At 39.2% G+C, this 19,040-nt stretch overlaps 1 protein-coding gene and 1 long non-coding RNA gene across 6 annotated transcripts in view; one reads left to right on the top strand and one right to left on the bottom strand.

The window, feature by feature from the left end:
- Arhgap5 (Rho GTPase activating protein 5) overlaps positions 1–19,040 on the top strand; it is an 89,819-nt gene that overhangs the window by 7,439 nt on the left and 63,340 nt on the right. The window contains exon 1 of one of the 5 annotated variants that reach the window (XM_070026455.1): positions 17,211–17,371. The exons of 1 other annotated variant lie outside the window; for it this stretch is intronic. The gene's annotated coding sequence lies outside the window, so the exon portion shown is untranslated. Of the gene's footprint in view, positions 1–17,210; positions 17,372–17,560; positions 17,807–19,040 lie in introns of those variants that run through there. 3 more of the 5 variants (XM_070026446.1, XM_070026452.1, XM_070026445.1) reach the window with 3 other exon arrangements.
- Positions 16,045–16,896, bottom strand: LOC138803458 (uncharacterized). The gene is made up of 2 exons (XR_011364949.1): positions 16,397–16,896; positions 16,045–16,260 (listed from the first exon to the last, which is right to left on the bottom strand). It is a non-coding gene; the product is annotated as an uncharacterized lncRNA (long non-coding RNA).

Genomic DNA, 19,040 nt, shown 5'->3' on the forward strand with positions numbered 1-19,040 from the left:
CAAAAAAAAAAAAAAAAATCAGCCTTAGTCAGATGCTGGTGGTACTCCCAGCTTCTTAGGAAGCTACAATCTGAGGATCACAGTTCAAAGCCAGACCATGTAGAATAGTATGTGAGACTCTTATCTCCAATTGACCACCAAAACACCAGAAGTAGAACTATGGCTCAAGTGGTAGAGTGCTAGCCTTGAGCAAAAAAGCTCAAGAACAGTGTCCAGGCCCTGAGTTCAATCTCCAGCACTGATACACACACCACCACCACCACCACCACCACCACAACTCAAATCAGACTGGTGCTAGTAGCTCACACTTGTAATCTTAGCTACACAGGAGGCTGAGATCTGAGGATTGCAGTTCAAAACCATCCTATGCGGAAAAGTGTGAGAGACTCTCCAATTAATCAGCAAAAGGCCATAAGTATTTTACAGAAAGGGATAGAGGAAACACTAGAGCTCCTTGGCAGGGATTGTAAGATCCAGAATCACAATATCAAAGAAAGACTGGATAAATGGGATTGTATCAAACTGAAGTTTCTGCATGGCAAAGGACATAGCTAGTGAGATAAATTGAAAGCCCACAGATTGAGAGATGATCTTTACTAGCTATGCATCAGACAAGGGCCTCATATCTAAATATACATAGAGCTTAAAAAAATTAACCCCCCCCAAAAAAAACATCCTCAAAGAAAGAACCACCCAACTAGTAAATGAGCTAAAGACTTAAAGAGAAACTTCTCGGAAGAAGAAGTAAAAATGGCCAATAGATACATGAAGAAATATCCAATGTGTGGCCATAAAAGAAATTCAAATCAAGACAACACTGAGATTCCACCTCATCTCAGATAGAATGGTAATTATCAAGAAAACTAACCATCACAGATGCTGGTAGGAATGTGGCCAAAAAAGAACACTACCTCACTGATGGAGAGAATGCCTACTTGTTCAACCACTCTGGAAAGCAGTATGGAAGCTCCTCAAAAGACTAAACTTAGAGCTTCCCTATGACCCAGCAATTCCACTCCTGGGCATTTATCCAACCAGGCTACACACTAAACCGTGTTCATTGCAGCATTGTTTAACATAGCTAAGATATGGAATCAGCCCCGATACCTCTCGGTGGTAGAGTGTTTGCCTACCATGCATGAAGCCCTAGTTTCAATTCCTCAGTACCACATAAACATAAAAATCTGGAAGTCTCACTGTGACTCAAGTGAGAGTGTGCTAGCCTTGAGCAAAAGAAGCTCAGGGACAGTGCCTAGGCCCTAAGTTCAAGCCCCAGGAATGGCAAAAAAGAAAAAAGAAAAAGAAAGAAAAGAAAATGTGGTATATATAAACAATAGTATTATACTGTGCTTCCATCAGAAAGAATGACATTACTCATTCATAAGGAAATGAAAGATTTGAGAAAATTATATTAAACAAAATAAGTCAGATTCAAAGAAATATAGGTTGCATGGTTTCCCTCATTTGTAATGATTAGAATGTGCCTATAAATCTACAAGTAGGGGCTCAGTGGTAGAGCGCTTGCCTTGCATGCCTGAGGCCCTGGGTTCGATTCCTCAGCACCACATAAGCAAAAAAAGAAAAAAGCCAGAGGTGGCGCTGTGGCTCAAGTGGTAGAGCGCTAGCCTTGAGGTGAAGAGCTGAGGGACAGCGCCCAGGCCCAGAGTTCAGGCCCCACAACCAGACCCAAAAATAAATAAATAAATAAATAATAAAAAATAAAAAATTGTTTAAAAAAGTCTACAAGTAAACCCAATGGATAGTAAAAGACAAAAAATTACACTTAGACATGATAAATTAAGCAGGATTCTAAACATTCATACAATAAGATCAAAGGAAGATATTCTTAGGAGAGGATCGCAAGGCTCAATAGCTAAGTGCATACGAAAATATATACAATAACGCATATGAAAATTAACTCCAAGACATGGAAACAAAAGGGACCCTTTTTCCACATTAAACTTTTCTGATTTTTGATACTGTAGCACGGGTTTAACAATAAATGTGATGAAGAAGGTCAACTCTCCTTTGTGGCCATAACAGACAGGATAGGATGGGAAAAGGCACAAAAATAATAGAAGAAATACAAGAGGCATTTCCAAATGACCCATGTTTAAGCCATCATCCAACAAGTCTTTCTCTGGCCTGCAGCAATAAAATTATGAGCAGCAGTCTAGTGTAGTCACAAGCCATTTGTCCTTTCTTTTACCTTTTTTTCATTTTTAAAGAAAATAGGAGATAATAAAACCAGAATGAAATAAAATAAAATCAGAATTCAAACAACCCCCATCCTCCTCACCTTATACACAAGTGCTTATTCTTTAGTCCTTACCTACTCTATTTGCTGTGATTGCTTCTTTCTCTTCCTTCAGCCTCTGGGTAGTCATAACTTCAAGGAAGTATATATTATTTTTTACGGCAGTGGACTGTATTCCTCCATGATGAATATAATGGTTGTCTGAAATTATCCACATTAAGCTATGTGGATGGGGATTAATTATCTTCATATATTTAGAACCAAGATCAACATGGAGCACCAAGTAACTAAATGATGGTTAAATAAATGGATCAATAAATAATTGACTGAACAAGAAGTTCTTACTTAGATATCATAAGTGTATTTTCATCTGGTGGAGAAAGGAAGGATTAAAGGTCCCAATCTACTTTCTAACTCTGTATTGAAACTATAGTTGTAATACTTAAATGTTTTGATGTGATTATGTAAAGGAGTGTTATAGTTGGCTTACATGCCTCATTTGGATCTTAAAGGTCCTTATACAAATAAAGGCTTGGTTGGTAGCTTGTGGTACTATTTGAGATGTGATGTATCTTTAAGGGGTGGGGCCTATTGGGAAGAAGTTTGGTCATTGGAGGTGTATTCTTAAAGAGGATTTTAGGACCTTGGCTCTTCCTTTTTCTCTGTTTTGCTTCCTCAGCATGAGATCAGATCTACCCTACCACACATTCTCCCTCTGATTTGATGAACTGTGCACCATTGGTTCAAAGTGATGAGGTCGAATGAGCTAAAACCTATGAAATGGTGTAAACTGAAATGAATCTTAACTCCTTTATTTTATTTGTTAGGATGAGTATAAGAATGATAAGACCTGTTTCAAAACCAAATATTCTGTTGAAATTGCTCAACAGTGGCATTTCGAAAATATAGTTGTGGGGGATTTTTTTTTAATCATTAAATTGAAATAGGATTAGTAAAAATTTGAGTTCGATTAGCATGAAATTAATTTCTGAACAAGGACATTATCTTGTTTCATTTAACTGTTTTTTGTGTGATTCTGTAAAGCTGAAATTAATTTCTAAATTTTTTTTCTTCTAGCCTTGAAAACTAGTAGTGCTTCTCAACTTTTTATTTGTATCTGTGACTAGAATTACTTTTGCTATCACCTTCATCATGCAGAAGCTAATCAAGGGCCTATTTATACCCTATGAGTTCCTGACTGGTTGCTTCTGACCCTAATTATCTCACACAGCACTTTCCAGTTTGGATCTGAACCATTTCCTACTCAGTGTATTTTTAGGAAGATCTTTCTCTGCTGACTCTGCCTAGCAATCCTGGGAGAGCTTTTGGAAGAGACTGCTCAGCATCCTTAATCTGCATGTGCTTAATCAGGATGCAAAACTATTCTACTGGTTTGAAGAGTCATTTTCTAAGAATGCATCGATCTCCACACAGCCAAGTGAACTGTGAAGGGAGTTGACCTCTTAATGTGGCTCAGTATTCCTGTTTCACTCAGGAACGAAACATAGAAGGAAGGCATGAGGTGACAGAGGTCATAGTACCACACTTCTGGTTGTGTGGAAGTTCTGGATTTAAGTTTCTCCTGTTTTATGCTCTGTTTTTCTCCTTCCCTGCCAGTGACCCCCTGGACCTTTGTCATGCTTGTCTCCTCATGACATAACTCCTTAGCTTCTTAATCAATACCTGTGTGAAATGCAAACATACTAAGCCCTTGTTAAGCTGGTATTGATTTAATCTAGAGTGTAGTTCTATTGTCTCAAATTGAAAGCACTGGGTGCTCAGTTGCTCTTAAAATACTGGCTATTCTATTTGTTGGCATGAAAATTTGTTCATCTTTACATGCTCAGTATTTTATTTCTTAATTTAAATTTAAATTTTATTGTCAAGGTGATATACATAGGGGTTACAGTTACATAAGGAAGGTAGTGAATACATTTCTTGTTGAATTTGTTACCCCCCCTCATTTTTTCTCCCACTTTCCCTCCCTCTCAACCCCGCAGCCCCAAGCTGTCCCAGTCATTTCCAACATATTGTCTTGTAAGTATCCCCGTTGCATAGCTTTCTCCTTTGCCCTTTAAAAAAATTCCTATAATTCAAGTTTATAATGATGGAATGTTTAGGAATAGAAATATTCTTGTGGTCACCTAAAATATCCACTCATGATTCAAAATGATTAATCAAAGGCATTTAGATATATATTATCTATTAGAGATTATATACATAGTTATATACATAGTAGTATATATTTGTGTGTAAAGTCATTAGTTTTTTTTATACAAAGTCACACGAAAACATGGTCAGAAGAGTAAAATAAAAGATGCTGATAACTCGGAAATCATGAGCTAACTAAGAAAAGTGAACATATAAAATAGGCCTATACATTAAAATTAAAATATGACTAATTATTATTGAAATTTCTAATAAAAATTTCTAAACATAAAATTTTTTTTGAAATTTCTTCTAATAATTTACCAGAATTTATTAAGAACAGCAGTTATTCTAATTTTACTAAATTCCTCAAACATGTTTCTGAAAGTGATATTTATATAAGTAATAATAAATTCATAATATTTTAAAGTATCAATAAAAAGTATATAAGAACCATGATACTAATGTATTACCATCTTATTTATAATCAAGTGGCCTAAACCACATGAATGCAAAATTAATAGTCATTGGAAATTAGGTGAATGGTAGTTTTGGAGAAAAAAATCACCTACAATTGCTATTTCAATAACTTACTCATTACTATGGAGAAAATATAAACAGGTTTTTAGTATGCTTTGTAAAAATTACCTATTAATGAGAAAACTGTTCTGATCTCTGTTGTTAATTTACTATGTTATTTATTAGAGAGATGTCAATGTTTTCATATTTCTGTTGTTTGTAAATTACCCAGACTGTGGTATCTTTATTGGATTAAGACATTGACTAAATGGAATATTAAAGATGGCATACTATCTATAACATATCCTAAACATATAAGATACAAATGTATAGATTGTTCTTGTTATTTGGTGGTGTTTTAAGACAGTTTCACTACATAGCCCAATCTGGCCTCAAGCAGATAAATTTTTTTCTCCTACCATGAAAAGCACATTTAAGTGAAGTAAGCCAGACCCAAAGAAACATAGGTCCCATGGTTTCCCTTATTTGTAATAATTAGTATAAATCTAGGATAATCTTAGCAGGTGAGCAGAATAGTTCAATAGGTATGTACTTATGACATATAAAATGATGCTGAGCAAAATGAATATCAAAACATGGACATAAGAGGTTTTTCTTTGTTGTTATTTTTTAGTGTACTATGTGATTTTTTTTCCTTTTGTTTTTCCCCGTATGGTTTATCCCGTTGTATTTGATTTTGGTACCCTGGCTCTTGTATATACGTTTATCTGAATTAGGGAAGGGAAGGGGAACAACAGAATGGTGAGACAAAGGACAAAGTGGGAACCAATGCAACAGCAATAGTCACAAGACAATATGTTGGAAATGATCTGTACAACTTGGGGGTTTGGGGTGGGAAAGTGGGAGAAAAATGAAGGAGTGGGTGACAAGTTTGACAAGAAATGTACTCACTACCTTACTTATATAACTAACCCCTATGTACATCACCTTGACAATAAAATTAAAATAATTAAAAATTTAGAAAAAGAAAAGCACATTAACATTGTTACACACTGACATTTAAATCCAGCTGTGGACTGTTGCTGAAGAAAGGACCCGATATAATTAAAGAAAATTTGAACCTCAAAGAAGTCGAAAAACTGGCTAGTCGAACCTTCTTAATTTTTAGATGAGAATATTAAGGTACTAAAATGATCAGCTCTAGTTAAATTTAACATGTGGGTTTAGAGCCCTTCAAGGACTGACTTGCGATGGAGCTTCCAGTATGCATACCAAGCATAGCGTGCAGACTTACAATATAGTCTCCCAAAGGTCCCGTTTTTCAAATATACATAGGTGCCATGAGATTTTTTTTTAAAGTCTCTGTGTGTGTGTGTGTGTGTGTGTGTGTGTGTGTGTGTGTGTGCATAGTTCGTGTGTGTGTGCACGTGCCAATATGGAGCGTGACCTGAACTCTTATTCAATAAACTTGCTAGACATCCACAGTCTGAATATTCTGTTCCCTTTGTAGGTTCCATTCCACTTGGACACATGTCTCTTTATCCCTATTAACTCTCATATTACAAGCATATCAAGAAACATATCTTCCATATGTAGAGAGCTGTCATGAGCTGTGTTCAGAAGCAAGATACAGCATGTCTTTGTTACATAAGAAAGTAGCCAGTATCTTCCTTCAGGCTGCCTCTCCAAAGTGGAATGTGCCCCTCTGGGGTTTTTGTTTTTGTCAGTTGTGGGGCTTGAACTTTGGGCTCAAGATGTTGTCTTCAAGCTCTAGCGCTTGAGCTACTGCGCCACTTCCGGTTTTCTGGTGGTTTATTGGACATAAGAGTTTCACAGACTTTCCTGCCCAGGCTGGCTTTGAACTATGATCCTTAGATCTCAGCCTCTTGAGAGCAGCTAGTATTACAGGCATGAGCCACCAGCACCCGGCCTCCACTCTGTTTTTCTTTGTATTTCGAGGGAATGAGTTCCAAGTCAGCCTCTGTATTTAAAAAAAAAAAAAAAAAAGATTTTTAGATTAAAAAAATTTAGCCACATAGAAAAACTTACTTTGGTTTCAATAGTTTTATATATAGCAATAGTTTTATATATAGTTATTAGTATTGAATCTAACTTAATTTTACGGCCAGAGTTTTCTAAATTCACCTAAGAGTGTTGATATTTTAAGTATTTAACTGTATCGTGATTTTTAAAAAATTTTTTCACTACTACTACTGCGGATTCTACAGCTACTTATGAATATAACCAGGAGGACTTGTTTGTGTAAAAATTCTGTGTTATGCTTGTCTTAAAACCCCTCCCTTTATCACTTTTCTTGGAATGTTCTCCTCAAAGCTGAGTTATATTGAAGAAAATGGAAACCGTATATGAAGGAGGCATGGCTTTTATGAAATGGAATTTGTGGAATGCCCTTATTTTGGATGAGTTGCAGACTTCCAAATTCCACAGAAACCGAAATAAAAACCGTTTTCTGCCAGTGAAAACAAGACCTCACTCAGTCTCAGAAAGGCCTCTATTTTACTTGGTGCCATGGCCCTAACTTGAAGACTATAGAAAACCAAAACTAAGAGATGACAAGCTTGACAATAGAAAAGAAAGATGACAATATTGATTCAAAGTATTTTTAACATTCAAAATATGATTTTGGTGATTCATAAAAGTGATGATTTGAGTGAATTGTTGTCACATCACAAATGTGATTTTAATAAGTCGTTGATCATTTTGATAAGAGAGAAATTATCAATTCAAATTTGTCCCTCTCCAGAAGACTATCTATCTATCTATCTATCTATCTGTCTGTCTATCTATTTATCTACCTATATATCTATCTATTCATCTATCTATCATATTTTCTGGCTATATTTTAATGAGAAATTGAAAAGATGTAGCTTTATGGTGTAACAGAAGTTGGAAGACTGTTCGTTTTTCACTAAAAGATGTAATCACTAGGCCTACTTCTTAGTTAAGTTCCAGTCCTAAAACAAGAAATGAGCTTGCTGCAGGCAAGAATCATGTCTTTCATCTTTCTATATCTGGCCTGAGCAGAGTCTTTGCACAAACTGGGTATAAATAGACAATTAGTAGATGAAAGAACATCTCAAAGAAGTAATTTGAGAAAATTTACTTAAGACTCAAAACTTGTATTGATGACATTGTCCCACTTAGTGTAATATTAAGGAATGTTTTGGATAAAAGATATAATGAGCACGAGTAATACCACATTTTTTAATTCTCAGGAATTAAATTCTCAGGAATTAAGCAACCCTCAGGAATATAACAAAATGCATAAAAGGAATAAATTAATTTTTGGAAAATTATCTGGAAATGGCTACTGTTAATAATTTAATGTGTTTTCTTCCAGGTTATTTATTTACATTTTTGTATTTGTAAAACTTGGGATCACAGTGAACTTTCAGAATATATAAAATCCTAAATATAGCCTATCTGTAAATATTCCACAGGAAGAAAGGAGTTAGTAGAAGTAGCTAAAGAGAGTTCTTGATTTGTGGGTTGTTAATATTCCTAAAATATTTCTATTTTGTATAAAGACTCCATTTTCAATTGAGGACATTTCCTCTTTAATTTACAGAGTATTCTCTATGTCTTAGGAAAAATCTAATAGCCAGGGTTCTAAGCTGGTAGTATATATAATGACAACTGATCAGAAAAGACATTTTTGCAAATATCCATTATTGTGATAATTTAGTTAAACAGGTTTATTCAAATGGTGGGTTTCAGCAGTAAATTATTATGAGTTAACTGCTGAGGTGATTGGGAAAGTGAAAAATTTTACCCTCTGGTGCATTCAAAGATTGTCAGCAGCCTGTTCCGTTACAAGGCAAACATAAAGAACACTGTGAAAGCCAGAGCTCTTTTATTAGAATTAGGATGACACTTGGGATGTGTACCACAGTAACAAAGCCACAGGCCACACTGTGGGCATACGTATAGTTAAATCAGAAGTGAGTATCCAAACGACAGTAACCTCTCTTCCTTCTAATCCCTAAATCACTGTGGCATATGATTTCTTTGGGGCCAACAAGTTGCTTTGTACTGAAAACATTAAACGGCAAGCCAGTATTCTGAGGCAACAAATGAAAGATCAGTTTGAACTGCTTGAAAATTATACTCTGTTGGCTTAAAAGAGTTAATTTTCCTTCAAAGACACTAACTGAAAATGAATTAGATTCTAAGGAGAAGGCTAGTCATAGTCACTCCCTTTTGACTGATAGGCCTCAAAAGTCTTGCTCAAGACTCATGTTATTGAGATAGTGATCCTAATTGTAAGTGGGCCAGGGAGCATATTGCATACTGTTTAATAGTTCTTCACTTTCACTTCAAATAGAAAAACTGGCAGTGTGCTCTCCTGTTTGAACAAGGAAAAATAGGAAAAGTCTAAACAACCAGTTATTGCCAAAGAAATGGAATGGCTCTAAAAATGCTTTTAAAAAGAGAGTATTCTATTCAATTACATTGTAACTTTTATATTATTTCTGCAAGTTAGGAGAAAGAAGTACTACTAACATACAAGGAAATGAATCTTGAGAGGTATTGCAGGGAATATTAAAGTTAATACTTAGTTTAAGAACAACTTTAATGATTTTTGAAAAATTAGCCCAAGAATTAAGATCTAAAGAGGGAGCTCAACTGGCCAGGTCCCTGGTGGAAAATGCTAATAATCCTAGCTACTTAGGAGGCTGAGATCTGAGGATCACAGTTCAAAGGCAGATCAGTCAGGCATGAAAGTCTAGGTCCTGGGAAGTGTGAGATCCAAAGAAACTCAATTCTAAGTCACAACTCCAATTCCATTTGAAAATTTGCAAAAGATTTAGGGGATATCAATGACTAATAAGCACAGAAGATGTGTAACATATCTTATCCTAAAAGGAAATGTGAGTTCAAACAGTAATGAGATTCCAATTTATACCTATAATAAAATAGACAATAAAGGTGTTGGGGAGAATTTTGAACATTCATACATTGCGGGTGGAAATATAAAATGGTATATGGCATTTTCTTGTAAGGTTAAACATAAATTTATCTTACAAGTTTTCAATTCTACACAAGAGAAATGAAAAGATACATCGATGTAAACATTTGTATATAATTATTCATAACAGCATTGCCCATAATGGCTAAAAAAAGATGAAAGTAATCTAAATGTCAATTAACCAGTGAATGGATAAACAAAAAAATAGCATATTCATGCAATGGAATGCTGTTCCACATTGAACAGGAAGTTCTAGCATGCTAAAACATATATGAATCTTACAAGTATTAGATTATGTAAAAGAAGCCAAATCCTTAAGATCACATATGGTATAATTTCATTCATATGAAATGTTCAGAATAGGCAAATTTGTAGAAAAAGAAAGTAGATTAGTGGTTGTCTGGACTAAGGATGGAAAGAAGACTGAAAACAAAGCAACAAAAGGGAGAATAAACATGGCCTGATTAGATTTACCAAAGAGGGTTATTAAGACCTTGAATGAGCTATTGCATGCTTTGGATTGTATTGCTTGGAGGGCAAAGGATGAATACATTTGTGGAGTTTTCAAAACTGTGGACTTAGACATATAAAGCACCCTTTGGCAAAGAAAGTACAGAGCAGATAACTTTATAACAGAATGGTACAAGAGGTCTGAGAAGTCTGGAAATCCAAATCCAATGAAAAATCGATTTTAGGAGTTTGAAAGAACATAAATTTACTTGGTTTCAGCAGAATGAAGGATTTCTCTTGGTCTGTGTTATTTTGTTTGTTTTTCATCTTTTGAGGAAGGCGTGGAGTAAGATCCCCAAACAAAACCAAAAGGGAAGCTGAAGCTAAGAGTAATGGCTTTGTCCTAGGTGAGGTATTGGGTGTGGGTGTGTTAAATTAAGTGCAACCTAGCAAGAAGTAAAGTCTGGTCTGTGGACTAGACTATACAAAAAACTTCAACTAAATAATGTTAGTTTGGCAAAAGGACTAGTTTCTGAATGAGGAAATTTCAGCTTAGGAAAATGCAATTACTTTTGAAGATCACAACAGTAAGTAGAACCACAGATAAAATTCAGGTATCCTGATTCCCCAGCTCAATGGTCTTTCCCATATAGACGAATTTGTACATGTAAACTCCTTTGCACTTCAGTGAGGCCATCTTCACCTTTTCTTTGAACTGGTCAGTAATTGTGCTGTGCTAAGGAATATGTGGAGGTAGAATAGCTCTATAATGCCCCAACTTGGAAAAGTTCAATTATTTGAGGTGGTAGAATGAAAAGGTAAAACAAGTGTCACCAAATCTAGGTGGGAAGTTATCCAAATGAAACGTATTTGACCCAAAGAGAAATAACAGCCTATAACACTATGAGCTTAGCTTTATCAATATTATTTATTGTCTATACCTAAACACATCATTTGCAATATTCACAGTGCTATTGATTGGCAGATTTACACATTTAAAAATAAAAAGAGCCATTAAACATAATAAAATGTATGTTGTTGGCTTGATATATTTTGGTCTTTAAGAACAATAGCAAATATTTTTTTAAAGAGAAAAAAAGAACAATAACAAAAAGTCACCAAAGACAATACAGTCTAGTGGTGGCAAAAATACCTTTACTTAGACTATTTTATTCCCATATATTAGAGATTGCTGTAAACAGAAGGTGATAATGCGCTAGGTGGCCTGTAAGTGTCCAAGAGATAAGGGGGGGGGGGAGGAAGGGAAGAATGGAGGAAGGGAGGGAAAAGGGGAAGGAAGGAGGGAAGAGAGAAAAAGAAAGAGAAAGAAAAGAAAGAAAAAGAAAGAGGGAAGGAGGGAAAAAAGAAAGAAGAAAGAATATAATAAACTAAAAGGAAACAAAAAAGGAATAAGAAAAAGAGGAAAAGGGTAGGCAAAGGAGAAGATAAACATATCTGTGCCAAGTAGTTCAGTTGCTTTAAGCAATTTACCTTATCCTGCTTTATGCTCAATTCTACCAAAATTCAAATGTATTGATAGAAGAAATAATATGCTCATTGCAGAAAATTAGGAAATACAGAAAAATAAAAAGAAAATAAACCTTATGTACAATTTCAACATCTAGCTTAAATCTCTATTAACATGTTGGTCAATAATATTGTCATCTTGTTTTCACACATTTTCATTTTACAAAATCATCTTGCCTTTATTGCTTTGTAGCCTGACTTTGCATTCTCTATTAAAAAAAAAACTATAGCTGTTTTTCTACTTCAAGGAATATATAGTTCTAAAACACCATTTTAAATAATTGCCTTTAGTGTTGGGGTTAGGACTTAATGATAAAAGGTTTGCCTAGTGTTTATAGGGCCCTGTGTTTTATCCCCACAACCACTAGCACACACACACACCCCACTTAAAAATTGTATAAAAATTGATTTGTAGGGTACATATAGCTCTATAAATGTGTACCACATCACTTTTATTTTTTCATATTTATAAAGTCTCAGAATTCCTAATAAATACTTTTGTGGCAGAGAATAAAAAGAAATTGTTTAATGTCCATTCCTATAGGGACTAGCACTAGAAACAAAGGAAGTTATTTAACATGAGCCAGTCTCATGTGCTCACAAAGGATGGGAAATCTAATTGGCGAAAAGAATATGACTGTTATTATCCTTTACTACCTAATAGATGTACATGAAGGAAGCTGTCCATCAGAAAAGTCACAATGTCCTTTGAGAAGTATAGAAGTATATGTTATTGAACCAGAAAAGTAGACATGATATTTTTGGAGAAAATGCAGAAGCATAGACTGGCACAGTAAATCTTTATCATCTATGTTAGTTTATAATAATTGGAAAAACTGACCTAGCCTTAATTGTAGAGTGATTAGCTATCTTATTGCTGATACATTCTTCTATTGTACCAGTGCTTTAGAATGTTCCCTGATGTTTCAGACCTACAGATATTTGTTAATAGTAACTCACATTTCCTTAGAGAGAGATATTATATGAAGAAGTGTTGGATGTTCTTGTGGTAAGACAGCCAACTCAACTTTCACAATTCAGCAATTTCTTTAAATGATTTGTTTTTCCAAAGTGATTATCTCAGCTGGTGCTTCAAAACATAATCTAAATCCTTCTGTTAGCAGTAAATCCACAGAAATCTATAAAACCTAAAGTGTTTCTGATTATTATCAAACATTTGTTGAGCTTTTGACTAATGATCTTCTATTTTAGTATTGTTTAGAGACAAACATTTATTTGAATTTCCTATCCAGAGAAACTCGTAATACAAATTTGGTTTAAAGAGTGAAAATAAGGGAATTTTACAAAAATTAAAATAATGTTCCTGTGGTTAAATACTCAAACAATACAAGTTTTTTCCTATTGAAATGATTTACAAATGACAATCGTAATAAAGTCAAAAGAAAAATTGAAGTCCTTCAGTTAGCAACCCTTGCAATTATTTTTTAGCTTTATAGGGTTAACCTTATTGGGTTGATTAAATTCAAGCTGCGATCTTTCATAAAAACCCAATGGAGGGTCCAGATGGCCCAACAATACCTCCTTTTGTGAGAGGAAATAACTTGAAGATTTTTGTCTAATTAAAGTATTTGTGCTGGTGGGACCTGAATGAATTGTTATTCTTTTAAGAGGAGTCTACATTACAAGTAATTTTTATAAAATAGTAATGGTTTCAAAAGAGAGTGCTGTTTTCACTGTTTTAGATATGTCCTAGAACTAGAGTAGTATGCACATGACATTTTGACGCTAGAGTCTGATACCATCTTCGGGATTTCAGTCTGAAAATACCATTCTGGAAAATCAACAGAACAAGGCTCTGTGGAACAAAATGCCAAGAAGGTCAATGCATTACTTTCCTCTTGTTCCAGTCCCATGCTTACGATTACCTTAACTCTTGTCAAAATATTTTCTACAGTAACAGCCAAAGCATAATTAGCACCTTTTCTTTATGTTGAAAATACCATTGGTAATCATAAAACAAATCTGAAGAAAGCCTTTAAGCACCTTAACTCAGCAAATGGCTACTAGGGGTGCTATTGGCACTGTTGTTTGTGCCCTCTAACCCCCTCCTCCCCCGACACCTGCAGTAGTAATACTTTATCTTAACTTTCCCACGCCAGTAGCTTTACCTGTATGAAATAGAATTCTAGACAAGAGATGATGATGTTAGGAAGGGTGGGGAATGAGTTGAGAAATGTAGTAGGAAATTAGACAATAATCTAGTAAGGCTTTGAGTAGTAGTATGCATCATTATTCTGTCTTTTGTGTTTTTCCTATAATCAAGATGATATTTTGAGGCAGTTCATTCTCCAGAAGCCCATCGACAGAAAAAATATATTGGCCAATTTTGTCATGATTGAAAACGTCCTCCATTTGCCTTTTCTTACGTTTTCTATTGGGGCTACAAAAACCAAAGTTGTTATGATCAAAGATTTCCAGCAGGGGGTGTAGCCGCTTCGGTAGGGTAAATTCTTTTGAAGTCGTATTACATTCATTCATTTGGATATTGCCATTACTGAGGGATTACTATAACATTTTTTGTATAACTGTCACCTCTTTTGATCCAAAAAAGATCGTGCATATTAATACTTTATTAGAATATGTTGAGCTAGAAATTTGTGGAGAATAAAATGCTTGACTGAAATCTTAATCCTTTGCCAAGTTTTTCAGGGTAAGTTGAAGAACAAAGCTTTGGGTGGTGATTTTAATTATCCAGCACAGCAGAACAAGTGCTTGTGCTTAAATTTTTTCTAGAGATGTTGATGTGAGAGGCCTTGGTATTATTTATTCCATCTCCCCTATGTTTGCACTCATGAATATAAAGAATAAATTCCTTATGTCTCAGAATATCTCCTTTAGGTGTGGGTGGGTGAATGTTCTAAAGCTTCTCTGAAGGAGTGGCTCCTGATCAAGTTTAAGAAATGACGTTTATTCCCTTTTTTCCATTCTGCATTGTAATGCTTTTTACTTGTAAATACACAAACATCAACACTCACAGCCTTTTGGCTCCCAATTCCCATTTTCAGATTTGTTGGTACAGGAAAACGCATGCTTTGATTTTTGGAGAAAATCGAGTAACATAAAAATGATTAAAAAATAATAGCTTAGTTTCCAGACCCTTTAAATCAGGATGATGTAGGACAAAAACGTCAGCTATGAATTTTTTTTTTTAAAAAAACAATTTTAGTGCCTTAACAAAATGAGATTTAAAATCTTTTTCTTCCTCAATGTCATGCCCTGTAACTGAAAATTATGCCTTTTTATGTTAATATTTCCTTTAAAGCCCCAATTTATTTGCCTTGATGAAGGTCCATGGTTAAAAATCATTTCAGGGTGGACATGCTATAGTGTTTAATATTTTACTAAGGTTATGACTTTTCATTGACCGTGTAATTTTTTCCTTTTTTACCCCTACTTCTGTTTTTTAATATTGTTATTTATTAGGGTGTTGTACAGAGAAGGGGGTTATCATTTCATAAAGTCAGGTAATGAGTAGACTTTATGTAATTTTAAAGGCTTTCAGTAGAGATTTTAAAAAGCATTTAAATATATTGGCTTTCCAGCTCATATGGTATGAGTAAAGGGTATCAGATTTTGCTGTTTGGGGCCCTTCTTCCCAATATCCTTTTCTCTTCCTCTTTTCCCTTAGTTTTTACTTTTACTGCAAGTTTTCTTCAGTGTCCTTTTCCTTTTCGGTTACATTGTAACTGAAGCAGCTACTTTTTTGCTTGACATCATTCGGATACAAGGAAGAGGCAGAAAAATGAATTTTAGTCTTTGGTGCTTTTGTCTGTTCAATTTACCTTTGAGAAATATGGACAGTGGAGGGACATGGGGGAAAGAACAAACGAACAGAATTTCTGCTGGAATATTGTGACAGATTTACTGACAAATATTTTCTAACAGATTCTTACCAACCGGCAGTTTTTGTTTTCTTTACTGACAGATCGTAAACGTACTTCTGGTTGGCAGCAGCTGCACCATTATAGCACTAAAAAGCAACCTTGGCCAACTTCAGTACCTTATGTAACACAGCATAAGAAATAGAGTAACATGAATTCTCTAGAATTACTTTTTTACATGTTAACTTTCTAAGATCAACTTTACAGTGCAAGAAATAAATTTTTTCCCAAAGAAAAATCCCCAATTAATTCTTTCAAATGTATAAAAAAAACCATTTAGAACAATGATGTGGGGGTGGATTGGTGGTTTTTCTTTCTTTTTTAATCTGGAGGCAATCATTTTGAAGAGTATTCTATGTAAGAATCTGATGACCTTGGAGGAGTCACAGTACTTAGTTTCTTCAATAGCAAAAAGATGGTACTTTGCACACGGTGTATACACTCTGCCATTCAGTGTCGATGCATAGAAGAGAAATACCCAGCGTACTCCAAAACTTGTGAAATTTCTGAAAATACACACACACACACACACACACACACACACACACATATGGCATAATGAAACCAGGTGACCGACAGACCGTAACGTGGAACTTATTAGAGGTGTGGGCAGGGGTGGTTTTGGGTCACCCTAAAACCCACCCCAAATCTGGACGTCTCGCTCAACTTCCAGAAGAATCTAGGGCCTACACAAGCCCAGTCCGGTGTGGATGGAGAAGTGGACTCCTCTGGCCGCTCCCGTGGAGTTCTGGCTTGTAGGTGAGGGTAGCACCAGGTCCTGGGCGGGTGAGGTCCCCGGTAGGCGACAGATTTCCCCGGGCACTCCCGCCGGAGAGCCCGTCCCCGCGGGCGGGCGCGGGCGCAGGTCACCCCCCGGAGCCCCCCGAGGACGCACCGACCGGCCATGCGCGCCCTGGCCATCTTTCGCAGCCGCGAACACATCCAGTTCCTTCGCGGGGTCGTGGCGTGCTCTTGAGTTACGGCCAAAAAGCCGGCACGAAAGAAAAGAAAAGGGAGAAAGCCGTGAGCGGCCGTCGGGCAGCCGGCGAAGAGTGGAGGAGGGGACGGAGGAGGAGCGGGAGCGCCGAGAAAGGAGAACGCGGAGCAGACACACTCACGCCAATGGGTAACCGGGAAAAGGTGAGAAGAAATGGAGTAGGAGAGCGAACCAATGGGCGGGAGAGGCGGAGGAAGACGGGGGAGGGGCGGGAGCCAATGGGGGAGTGGGGACGCGAGCGAGGACGCGGCCCCGCGCGCTCGCTCCCCTCCCTCCGGCGCGGTTGCTCGCGCCTTCCCGGGCTCCCGGGAGACGAGGGCAGGGGCGGGGCCCAGCCGTGCGCGCGGCGCGGGAGGGAGGGAGGGAGGCGTCGCGAGGTGAGGGCAGCGAGGACGGTAGTTGGGGAGCAGTAGGATTTGTGGGGCGGGGAGCGCGGGAGCGCGCAGGCGCGCACCCGACTCTGGACTGCGCCGCCGCTCCGCCCCCAGCCGGGTGTGAGTGTGTGTGTGTGTGTGTGTGTGTGTGTGTGTGTGTGTGTGTCTGTGCGCGCATGGCCGTGCGCGCGGCCGTGCGCGCGCGCGCGTGCGTTCCGGCGGTGCGCGCCGAGAAGAGATGCTGAGGTAAAGTTCGGGAGAGAGGGAGAAGAGAGCCGTCAGCGCGAGGGAACCCGAGTGGCCGCCATTACTGAGCCCGGCGCGGCCGCGGGCGCAGGGGGACGCGGCGGGGGAGGGTCGGGCCGCCGCTGGTGGCCGGGCCGAGCGGGCGGGAGGGCTCCCCGGCCGCGAGTGCCGCCGGGATCCGGGTTTCGGGGCGTGTGTGCCGGGGAGGGCGGGGGTGGAGGGGTGTGTGTGTGTGTGTGTGTGTGTGTGTGTGTGGAGGTGGCGGGAGGTTTCTCGGCGCTCGGTGAGCGCGCCGGGGACGAGAGGCGAGTCGAGAGTGGAGGAGGAGGAGGAGGCGGCGGCGGCGGGAGCGCTCCCCAGGAATGTCGCTGCTGCCGCCGCCAGCGCCGCGGCCGCTGCCGCCGAGGAGGAGACGGCGGAGACAGACGCTGTTAGGTAGGGACCTTGAGAGCCCGGCTCCCGGGGCCTTCCCGGCCCCCGCCCCGTCACGCCACGGACCCTCGCGCCGCCGCCGCCGCCGGCCGGCCGGAGCCAGTTCAGCCGGGCCGGGGCCCCCCGCGGCCGCCGAGGAGAAGCCTGGCGCCGTGCTCGGTCCTCAGGCCGGGCGGTCGCGGCGGGAAGACGGTCGGCGTGAAGGGCAGAGAGGCCGGGGAGGGGGCGCTTCTCTCTTTCTCTCCCTCTTTCTCTCTCTCTCTTCCCCCCCTCCTTCCCCTCCCCGTCCCCCCTCCCTCTCTCTCTCTCTCTCTACAGGTGACGGGGCTGGGGTCGGCCTCACGCCGGCCCCGCCAGGCGTCCGCTCCCCCTCGCCGCCCTCACTTGCCCGGGCCTGGAAAGGGCTGGCGGGGAAGGAAAGGTGGCGGGGCGCTCGTTGTGTTAACGAGTTCCACCTGGAAAAGGAAGGTTGGGGCGGGCGGGCCCGGGGGGGGGTGTTGGGGGAGACGACGGGTGGGCGCCGATCGGCGGAAACGCGACCTCGGCTGCAAACTTAAACCTCTAGCCTGGCCCGGGGATCGGCCCTTTCACTTTTTCCTTATCGGCCCGGCTCCTCCCTAGGTTCTTCTGGCCGCGGAATTCCCATCTGCTGCTCCGAAGCCGGGAGTGGGGTTGGCGAGAAGTTGCCCGGCGCCAGCTAAAACCTCCGGACCCACCCGATCGGTGGGGGTCTGTGACTTGGGTTGGGGCTTGGATCTCGAGTTTTCGCTGCAATAACCTCTAGATTCTTCTTCTCCCTCGGTCCACTAAAGAAAAGTATCGGGTGGGGGTGGGGAGCACCGCGGGAGCGCGCGTGCACTTATCCACACATAAATACGCTCCCTCCCTCCCTCGCACCCTCCCTCCAGCTTTATTAGAAATGCAAGGGAGGTGGAGGCTCTGCGTGCAGCCCGGGGCTGAGAGGTGCTCCGAAGTGAGGGCCAACTATACTAGGGCGCTTAGGAAAATTCCGAGAAAGTTGTAGGAGAGATGCTTATACTTTTTATCATGTGGTTGATAGGAAACCAGTTTGGACCAGTGTTTAATAAATGAGAATTTTAGTGTTTGTAAGTGTTAAAATACACACGGGCCTGTGTGCTTCTAAAATGAAAACTTAACATCGATAATTTGCTCTTTTCTTTTGTGATAAATCGGGCACAATGACATTTTTCAAAAGGTTCAAGTGTAACGCCGGGAG

Source organism: Dipodomys merriami, unplaced genomic scaffold, assembly GCF_024711535.1.
Source record: "Dipodomys merriami isolate MVZ:Mamm:240054 unplaced genomic scaffold, mDipMer1.0.p SCAF_1, whole genome shotgun sequence".
Taxonomy (NCBI): Eukaryota; Metazoa; Chordata; class Mammalia; order Rodentia; family Heteromyidae; genus Dipodomys; species Dipodomys merriami.